The 11,455-nt window shown below is 37.3% G+C and overlaps 1 pseudogene; it reads right to left on the bottom strand.

Annotated features, from left to right (window-relative positions):
* Window positions 1–1,937: 1,937 nt before the first annotated feature.
* On the bottom strand, window positions 1,938–10,977 carry LOC107549556 (choline dehydrogenase, mitochondrial-like; annotated as a pseudogene).
* Window positions 10,978–11,455: the final 478 nt, after the last annotated feature.

Below are 11,455 nucleotides of genomic sequence, written 5' to 3'. Positions count from 1 at the left end.
TTAGGAGGACGTCCTAGACTTCAGGTACTCAAACAGATCTTTCAAAGGGCTTTACACAGCAGCACCAAAAAGCAGATTCTGCTTCCTTTATCCAGAGCAAATCTTACTGCCGTCTGACTCTGAGCTCTCAGAGACATCGCGATGGAAACATCAACTTCTGCTTCTAGTAGGAGCAGTTTCTAAACATATCAAAGCAATAAGCGCTTGCGTCGTAGAGGCCTGAGCGTCCGTTACTGTTAGTGTGAGCGCATCTGCCTCAATAAAACTGCTCTGGTCCTCCAGTTCCTTCAGCTGGTCAACCAACTGTTTTTTTTTTCTTATGTATTTTCAATGTTCATCTGTTTCATTTGTCCTGTTGTTGATAATGAGGTCTGTGTCACACACCTGCTGACGTTTGGGCTTATATAAAATAAAGAATAATTCTCCCAAAAATGAACATTCTGTCATCATTTACTAATCCTAATGTTCAGTCCAAACCTGAATGACTTTCCTCAATGGAAAGAAGATGGTTACAAAGAATGGGTGCTGAAGTTTTCATGATTCATAAAGGACGAGGTATAAAAGTATTGTGAAAACCGTCCGTACAATTTGTGTGCTATATTCCTGTGGCTCGGCAGCATTGAATGAGGAACAGACCAGCATCAGTGTTCAGTGGATATCTTAACATCAGCCCTAGCTGATGCCCCCATCAACCATCTTATCTTCCAGCTGTGTTCACGAATATAGTGATGTTAAGGTAATTTCAATTAACTGGTCGATCCAGCTCACAAAATCAGTCAGAATGATTTGCTAACCGATCTGGCTGGGCTGCTTTTATAATCTTTTTGAAAGCTTCAAGTTCAAGAAATAACATTGTACAGGTTGAGAGAGTAAATGATGACAGATTGTTGATTTTTGAGGTTATTTAGCACATGCTGTTTTTCTAAAAGACTGTATGTTTGTCTCTGTGACGTTCAACTGTTTGTTTGATGTAAACCACAAACCTTTCCTTTCTAAATAAAACAGAATAACTCTCAACTGCCTTTATCGTTTTCAAGATGCTAGACATTAAAGAGGATCTATTTTAACAAAATGTCTGATTACAAAGGCTTTAAAGTCATGTATGTGTTGAATGAATGGATAAATTATGACGGTGTTTTAATAGCAAAGCAAAACTGTTTTCCTTTCATTTTGTAGGAACATGTCTATATTGTTTGTGTCATATTTTGAGAATTATCCAGATGTGAACTAAATTAGCTATTTTCATGTTTTTAAATGGTCTTTTACCTATAATTAAATGCAATTATAAATCATAAGATTGTGTGTAGATTACTGGCATTATTGAAATGAAGATGAAGTGAAGGTCATTCGAGTTGTGCGATTGATTATTTCAGATCATGCAAGTGTCAGTCATCTGCATGGACAATATTTGGCTGTAGAAGGACATTAGGAGACTTTTATAATTTAATAATTTTATTCTTTTTGACAGGTACAGTCATCGGCTGTAGTGATTTTACATGCATTGTCAATCTGTTAAAACTGGACCACTGTTTTGTTGTATGTAAAAAAAAAAAAAATCCATTGTACCAGTATAAAGAACACATAAGAAGTCTGAAGGTTCTCCTTTTCTCTCCATGTAAACATGAAAAAAGTTATTTGCATAGATAACTGGTTCCTGCTGATAGGCTCAGCAGCTGAAATATATTATTTAGTGTGGATTTCCAAACTGGAAAAATCTATGCTACAAATGGCTCTTCTTTGAAGAGCGTGATATTAGTCGGTTTCATTAAGACTTACAGAGAGCATCTCATGAAATTGGTCAAGATCATGACTGGTCATATTAAGTGTATTAGGAATTATGTACATCTGAAATCAGCTACTTTCTGGATGAAGCTAAACTGCCTAAGACTGAAGAGTGGTTGATCATGTGGCAAAATGATTAATTCATACTAACATTACCATGAACGGCCAGGTCAAAACCATCTTATCTCTGCGTCTCGAGAGTCGTGGGCCGGTAAACAGGAACTCCAGGGTCGTGAAGCCAGGGAATCCCTTTAATGGCATCCGCTGCCTTTTCAGCGATCATTATGGTGGGGGCGTTCAGGTTCCCGCTTAGCATGCTGGGCATAATGGAGGCGTCCACCACCCTCAGCCCCTGCAGACCGAACACACACGCAGAGCATGGTCCACCACCGCTGGCCATTTTACACGAGCAGGATGGGTGGTAGGCGCTGTCTGCCTTCTGCCGTACGAAAGCGGCGATTTCTGTGTCAGGCCTCGGGGCCTCGGAAAGGGTCGAAGGCTTTTTGAGCGAAGATTGCCCGTGTGAGCTTGATGCATTCTCTGAACTCCCACACGTCAGTGTCTGTGGGATGTTAGGAGATGAGGCAGTTAGAGAAACTACACAAGAACTTGAGCATAATCCACAGAATCAGTCAGCACAGTTATGATGACATATGAACACATATAACCACCTTATGTTTAAACCACGTTTACAGGGACTCGGGGTTAGCTACCAAGTTTCGCCTAAACCACTGATGATTACCATGTTTCATCTCAATATGCCAAAGGTTTGCCAAGATACAGCCTCACTTCTGTTCTGGGTCCTCGCCATTAAATCTGTTGATGGGTTATGGCATTAATATGTATAGTTTTGTTGTTGTGCTTAAAACATTATTTAAAAGTGGCAAAAACATTTATTACAAGTTCTACTAATTTTTTTTTTTTTACCCAAAATATAACATTATTAGAACATTTAGTTTTAATATTTTAAGAACGTTTTCTCAACATTATGGGAATGTTGATCAAGTAAAAATACTATCATGAGGACCTTCCGAGAATGTTGTTCTAAAAATGTTTTCTCTCAGTGTTATGAGAAGGTATATCAATATTAATAAAGAACATTCCATTACTTTAAGAACGTTTTAAAGTGCCCCTATTATGGGTAATGAAAGGTTCATCTTTTGGTTTTGGGAGTCCCCAACAACAGGTTGACATGCATGCAAGGTCAAAAAGCACTTTCATTGTCTTATAATATGCATTTATTTTTACCTTACTTGCTCAACGACTCCCAAACGATTCATTTTTCCAAACCCCTCCTTTGCGTGACGCTAATCGGCAGTGATTGGTTCCATCGGTCTCATTTTAATGGCATCTTGCCTGTAATGCCTGATAAAGCAGTGTTTGTGAGCGCAGTGCTGCTTTGTGTACAGCGTATTTCAAAATCAGACACAATTTATTTTCTTATTGCAAGTTACTGGTCTTATTGTGAACATCTTATTTTGACCACAATCTTTAATCAAAATGAATCTTGCACTTCCTGTGATATGAATCACTTACTGTCTATGACGTATGCGAGGTCAGACAATCTCATTCAGATCTGCCTCCATTCTGGTATGCAACTTCTTTGTTACAAATTTGTTACTACAAACATATTTAAATACACTACAAACACATTTCAAGACATTAAAGTATATTTTAGTTTACCATAAATGCTTGTCGGTACATTTGGCTTAATGTACTTTGAGCCACTGTATGTGCCTTTAACCAGATCCACTTGTTTAAAAAGACTTTAAATTATACAGCTACAAAAGAGAGCGCAAAACCTCTTTTGGTGCTAAAAAACCTCTGTCAGGATTTACTAACGACACGCAGTGAAACATTACTTACTTTTACTTTAAGTCATTTAGCAGATGCTTTTATCCGAAGTGACTTACAAATAAGAAAAAGTAATTAAAACTAAAAGCTAAAACTCTAAAAACACTATATATATATATATATATATATATATATATATATATATATATATATATATATATATATATATACACATTTAAGAAAATAAAAGAAATTAAATAGAAATGACAAATGCATACAACAACATTTCAAAACTAAACATTTAAATGAAAAACAAAAAATAAAGCTAAAAACAATTCAAAATATTAAAAGAACAAAAGGTATGAGTATAATAATGATTATTTACAACCACACACACATACATATACATGGCCATATATATAAATACATTCAATATATATTATTTCATTTCCATTTTGTATGTTGAAGTACTGAAATAACTCAAATTAAATAAAACTTAAACTTAATAAAAAAAACCTATATAGACATAATAAAAAAACTAATAAAATGACAACATTACTATAATTGTAACTAAAACTAAAATAGATAACTAATACAAATCAAACTACATTAGTTTACAATTTTACTGAGCCAAACACACATGCTAAAATAACAACTTACACACAGTAAGAAATGGTTATGAAAAACTGAAACAGAAGTGAAACAAGTAGTAGGAAAGAGGAGAAATAAAAAGCGATACTTATTACTGATGAGAACACATGGACACAGTCATTTTTGTGGCTGATCTTATTGCATATGCATTTGTAGGAATTTCCCTTTCAGATGCAAAATGCATTTTTTAGGAGAGTATTTAAATCAATCACGTAACATGATTTACTAAGGTCAGTTTACTGGTATTTGCACCATTATTAAAGCCCAAAAAAGCATGTCTTAACCCATTTTGTTCCTGTGTTATCATCGACTTGACGCTAATTTGTGCTGTTCTTGGTAGATTGTGTTGGTCATTATGGAAATGATCTGGCTGTGTCTGTGTTCTTTAATTTGCATATGGTCAGTAGATCACCTGCAGAATTTTTTTTTACCATTCGCAATGTTTTGCATAAATACATAGAAATCTATGGGTTAAAAATACACATTACACAATAAATGTGTTTTAAATTTGGTCAGATAACAATAAGAGCGTGGATGAGTGCTGATGCGTGTCATTTGCTGCAGATAACAGCGTAGGCTGGTAAGGGATGTTTTGAAGCATGGCTGCTGGTTTGAGCTGGTCCTAAGCAACTAGCTCCTGCTCAGGACCAGCTTAAACCTGAAGCCATGCTTCAAAACATCCCTTACCAGCATATGGTGTTTTTTCAACAGGGTACTCACCGTAAAACACTAAAAATAGCACTGTTAGTGTGTATTTTGTAATCTAGAAGGACAAAAACAATAATAATTTTGATAACATGTCATTTGAAATGGACTGTAATTAAATACGTTTTGTTACATTCAGGACAATTTCAGTAAACTAGTTAATTCAGTAGCTTAATAAACACCTAACCTTATAATCACAACTAAATAGACTCCCGTCATTTATTTGTTCTCTATTTGAAAACGACACTTGATATGATATATTCTGCCTAATGTCATTATTATTGATGTTGCTGCTGCTGTTCTTGTTAGAAACATTCTATGTTGTGATATGAAGATGAAACGTTTGAATCATTAAATAAATGTTTTACTTTAGATTTTTGTTAAACTGGTTCTGCATATTGTTTATAGGACACAAACATACAAACGATCAGTATCTGTTACAAAATGAAAAAAAAAATCTATATCTGTCTATCTATAATTATTTCCATAATAAGCATTCTGGAAATAATTAATAAATGACAGGAGTGTCTATTTAATGTCATTGTAAAGTTAAGTGTTTATTAGGCTACTGAATTAACTAGTTTACTGAAATTGTAATTAAAATAAATTTAATTACATAATGTTATTAAAACGATTGGTGTTTTCGTCCGTCTAGATTATAAAATACCTGGCAACAATGCTATTTTTAGAGTTTCACAGTGAACAAGTACAAGAAAGTGTACTTCTTTTCCACAAGAGATAATACATTACTACAATCTCTCACAACTTCTGTTTCATGCCTACTTTAAAGTGAACAGCCAGTTTGCCAGTAAAGCCCATTTCACCTCCTCGCTAAAACCAGTATTTACTCGCATGCGGTGTTAACTGTGGACCTGGACTGAAGGAGAGGGGAGACCTTGTAGATATGCATAAAGAAGGAAATGGGGTCACCTGGAAGATGCTGCATAACAGGAATATCATGTTTGCGAAGTTCATCTGCGTTTCCCACTCCAGACAGCAGGAGGAGCTGTGGAGAGTTTATGGCTCCACCGCTGAGAATGACCTCCTTATCAGCAAACACCTGAAGTCAACGTGAGAGACATTCACGTGTCAACAAGTCACTCTTTCATTTTTATTTTTTTTTATCAGAGGAAATGAGTGAAAGTGAAAGACTGATGGGCAGATAAGAAGCCATCGAGCGTGTTTATCATCGCTTATCAGCAGTCTGTTAGACATTCTCAGAACTGCTCATCTGCTGATGTGGTGAGAGTCTGGTGGAAAAAAGTCCCAAATTTGCAACTGTGACATATTATGTAGGTTAATCACACAGTCTACATAACCTGCTTACTGAACTTTTCTCAGTCACAGCATGATGCTGACAAAGATGTTCAGAGAAGCTCATCTCATTTAGCCCAGATCTCAGCTCCTGAATGATGTTCAGATGAATAGCAAGGCCACAAAACAGTTCTCAAGGCCACAACGCTTTGGAAAAAGCTGCCTTCACAGCCAGTATACAGAGGACAGAAGGCATCAAATCACATCCTTATCCAATGTAACATCCGGTCTACTGGGGTTCCTTCATCTGCTTGGTTTTCTATGCTATCCCACAAAAGCTCTGTGAATGGTTGAAAGACTAAAAACGGCCAAAGCATTTGCTTGGTTATGTCTAATCAGATGCCATAGAAGTGTCTTCTTTAAAGGTGCCTTAATGCAAAAGCACTGTCTGTTGAGTTAGAGGCTAAGAATATGTTTTTTCAAACAGCAATAAAAATAAAAATAGCTGTTAATTTACTCACTTTCAGGCCATCTAATAGTAGGTGACTTTTTTTTTTCCTTCGGTAGGACAGTAAAGAAGCTGTTTTTTAGCTGAAACTGTGGTCCCTGCCTTAGTGAAAAAAAAAATAAAAATATATATATATATATATATACACTGAACAAAATTATAAACGCAACACTTTTGTTTTTGCCCCCATTTTTCACGAGGTGAACTCAAAGATCTAAGACTTTTTCTATGTAGTGGCCAGCCTAAGGCACACCTGTGCAATAATCATGCTGTCTAATCAGCATCTTGATATGCTACACCTGTGAGGTGGATGGATTATCTCGGCAAAGGAGAAGTGCTCACTAACACAGATTTAGACAGATTTGTGAACAATATTTGAGAGAAATAGGCCTTTTGTGTACATAGAAAAAGTCTTAGATCTTTGAGTTCAGCTCATGAAAAATGGGGGCAAAAACAAAAGTGTTGCATTTATAATTTTGTTCAGTGTATATACATTCACTAAAATGGATAATGGATTTATTTGAAGTATACTTAGTATGAAATAAATGTATTTTAAATAAATTATGGCATAGTTTTTTTTTTTATTAGGGTGATGATTCATAAAATGCATGTCAATGGATCTTTAAAGAAAAAAAAAAGCATATACAGGCAAGACAAAATGAATAATGTGGCTCCTGATGATATATTGAGGTCTTATGAAACAAAACAATCGGTCTGTGCAAGAAACTGAACATCATTACCTGTAATCCAGAGCCTCAGACAAACAGGAAAGTCTGATTTGTTTCCTTGAACTAGTTCTTTTGGACCTGTCCTTTCAATTTACTGTTTTCAATATCCGATTCAGCAATGTGTTTATGTAATCGTGCAATGACATAATGTATACGCAATTATATTATTAAAGGACCCAATATCTCACTAAAAAGAATTGCACCAAAAGAAGGATTCGTTCGTGAACTGGACATCACTCTCCGGAGGACCGTTTGCCTGAGGCTATGGATCAATAATGTTGTAAATATTGTTCCGTTTTTCTTACAGAATGATCAATTCACTTTATAAGACCTCAATATATACCGTCAGGAGCCATGGATATTCATTTTGTCCTGCCTGCATATGCTTTTTTGATTCTCAAAGTGCATGGATTTGCATTTTATGAATCATTTTAAGGACCACGGTTTCAGTTAAAAATCTTCTTTACTGTTCTACTGAAGAAAATAGTTATCTACATCTTGGATGGCCTGAGGAAGAGTAAAATAACAGCAATTTTTCATTTTTGAGTGAACTATCCCTTTAAGGGCTTTTCTCACTTAAAACTGTTAATGGCAGGCTTATATATTCCTGACTGCAGTTTTCTGGCCACAAAACAAGGCAAGTTTATTTATAAACCTAAAGCACAAGTATACTATAGAAGCATCCATTAGGTAGTGCACATGAAAAGCCAAATGTGTCTATCCCAGGGGTGTCCAAACTAACCCTAACCCTAACCCTAACCCTAACGCCTGAACCAGCTAATCAAGCTCTTATAGGCATACTAGAAACTTACCAGCAGGTGTGTTGAGGCAAGTTGGAGCTAAACTCTGCAGGACACCGGCCCTCCAGGACCGAGTTTGGGCAGCCCTGGTCTATCCGCATTCACGACCAATGTGGCATACTTTAAAAAGGTTTACATGCTCTGCTGTGTGCGATACATATGCCTTGACTGTTCTTCACTCCAATTAACACCACTTTGACATTTAGCATTTTCCCTTAAGCTGCAGGGTTTAAAACATTGATAACCCAGGGGTTCAATGCAGTGTGATAAGCTAATTTGATGTAAATACTAAATACTAATGTCAGTGAGTTTATTTTTTGACCTTTTTCGTCTGTCCATGCTGCTGGTACTCCACCCCTCTTGCGCGGGTCCCGTCAAACAGAATACGGGTCACCACGCAGCTGACCTCTGTTCTCAGATTGGCTCTGGACAGTGCAGGCCGGAGGTAAGCACTAGCTGTGCTCCTTCGTTTACCTTTGGGAGAAAAAGAAGAGAAGCTGAATTTGGTCATTACAGATTATTACTAGTGCACATGCTAAGTATTAAACTGTTAGAGACATGAATGATTCCTCAGATCACGTGTAAGAGGCAAGATGCGTTTTTACTTTTGTTCTTCAGCCTGGCAGATACTAAAATGAGTGGGAAAACCTCACAGACTTGCATCATGATAAACTGCCTTAACTCAAGGAAGGGCTGGGCGATATGGCCAAAGAGATTATCATTAGGTTTTTTGTTTTAGTTTTTCATATCATACGGTATCGATATTTATCACAATATTAATTTACCATTAATGGGGAAGGAAATGCTTAATACAAATTTATCATCAAAAATGGTGATTTATAAAAAAGAAAAATTAATACATTTTTTTTTATTTTTAGTCAAATAAAATGCTGCATGACAGAACTATATAAATTAAAACATGGATGGAAAAAATTGGTTGTATGATATTCCACTAATAATATTGTTATTACTATTTTGAAAAGTACATTTTAATATACAAAAGTAATATATTTCAGTCATAATTTCTTAAAGTTAAACCTTTTTTATTTTGTATTCATTTATTTCTTTAAGTGCTGTTCTAACCATTAGGGGAAGTCTCTAACATTAGGGGAAGTCGTGGCCTAATGGTTAGAGAGTCGGACTCATAACCCAAAGGCTGCGGGTTTGAGTCTCGTACCAGCAGGGATTGTAGGTGGGGGGAGTGAATGTACAGTGCTCTCTCCCACCTTCAATACCATGACTGAGGTGCCCTTGAGCAAGGCACTGAACCCCCCAAGTGTGTGTGTGTGTCCACTTAGGATGGGATAAATGCAGAGCACTAATTCCTAGTATGGGTCACCATACTTGGCTCACTTCACTTTTCTTTGAGTTTCAGTGTGTATTTGTCGGTAGTTTTTCGCAAATTAAATCATGCATACCTCATGAAACCTTTGTGAAGTCACTCTCGCAAAAGCATTTATTGAGATAGACATAACACAGTGAGCGTAACGCTGCTTGAGTTTGTGTATCGGACTAAGCGGCGCCATTCATTCACACAGAGACACGCAGAACTTACTAGCCACATTCACTGGCTGGCTGTGTTGTACATTTCTGCTGTGTCAGACTGTTAGATTAATCCATATCGAGTAAAAATGTCCAGAGATCATTGTTATCAACATAAATTTGATCATGATCTCGATATGGCCGAGATACAATTATTTGAAAATCTGGAATCTAAGGGTGCAAAAAAATCGAAATACTGAGAAAATCATCTTTAAAGTTGTCCAAATGAAGTTCTTAGCAATGCATATTACTAATCAAAAACTAAGTTTTGATATATTTACGGTAGGAAATTTACAAAATATCTTCATGGAACATGATCTTTACTTAATATCCTAATGATTTTTGGCATAAAAGAAAAATCTATAATTTTGACCCATACAATGTTTTTTGGCTATTGCTACAAATATACCCCAGCGACTTGAGACTTTTGTGCTCCAGGGTCACATATGATATGGTTTTATCATCCAGCCCTAATTTCCTTTCCTAATGTTCACCTCTGTGGATGGTCATATCCATCCAGCCCACTCCTTCCTGCTGGAATCCGTTCATATCATCTGTGAAGGGGTATCCGGCCTGCTGGCCCGCTTCGATGAACGCGCGGTGCAGAGGGTGACTGGTCTTTCCTCGCGTCACATGCAGTGGGCCGTCACCCCCTCGGTATCGGTCCGCTCCCAGCTCATGCGTCTGGGCCTTGCGGAAGTACGGAAGACAGTGATCGTAGCCCCAGCCCTCGGTCCCTTCACTCTGCCAGCAGTTGTAGTCCTCGGCGTGTCCCCGAATGTACACCATGGCATTGAGCGACGACGAGCCGCCCCAGACGCGGCCACGAGGCCAGTACATCAACCTGCTGTCCATATGCGCCTGAGGTAGCGTGTGGTAAAACCAGTTGTACTTGTCGTCGCAGAGGTTATAGGTCAGAGCAGCCGGCATGTGAATCTTCCAGGACAGACGGGTGCTTCCCAGCTGCTTGTCTTTGGGTCCTGCCTCCAGAAGGAGCACCGAATCGGATGCGTTCTCTGACAGACGGTTGGCCAGCACAGCCTGCAGATCCAGCCCCGACTATCACATAGCTGTATGATACTGTGCTCTTATTTACTGCCGTACTGCTGTACCCGTGTTGCTGCAGCAGTGGGCATGAGTTTGGCAAGTGTGGCACACCGATGTACCTGCGAAGGCTCGACGTGAGCCTCACAGATGATGAGAGACACGGCATACTGATGGAGCTCTCAGCTTTCAAAGTGCTGCACTGATGGTCATCGGGGGCCTTGAGAAAACACACACTGGATTAAACACTGAGTTCATGAAATTCATTGTGCTTGATGCTGGGTTAGGATTTACTGAAAAGTCTACATTATATTACACTTGCCAAGTGCAATTTCTAACTATAGATTACAGTCCAGAAATTTAGAAACACTAATAAGTAAATCTTCACCATTACTATTATACTCATTTAATATTAAACTCATGAAAACTAGAAACTCAAACAGATGTATTAGTTGTATTTGATTTCCAAGACCTCTTTCATAAGTAGTTTACATTTACTTGCAAATTCTCTCATGGTAACATAAAAAATATTAAATATTAAATAAACATATTAAATACTTAGTTGAACATCATATTATTTTGAATATTATCAATCCACAGAGTGACTCTCTTTATGAGGCAGTCACTGAATCATTCATTCAGACGAT

The sequence above is a fragment of the Sinocyclocheilus grahami genome, unplaced genomic scaffold, assembly GCF_001515645.1.
Source record: "Sinocyclocheilus grahami isolate Dianchi unplaced genomic scaffold, SAMN03320097.WGS_v1.1 scaffold375.1, whole genome shotgun sequence".
Taxonomy (NCBI): domain Eukaryota; kingdom Metazoa; phylum Chordata; class Actinopteri; order Cypriniformes; family Cyprinidae; genus Sinocyclocheilus; species Sinocyclocheilus grahami.
Note: the sequence above shows the minus strand (reverse complement) of the source record. Positions and strands in the feature narration are given on the sequence as shown.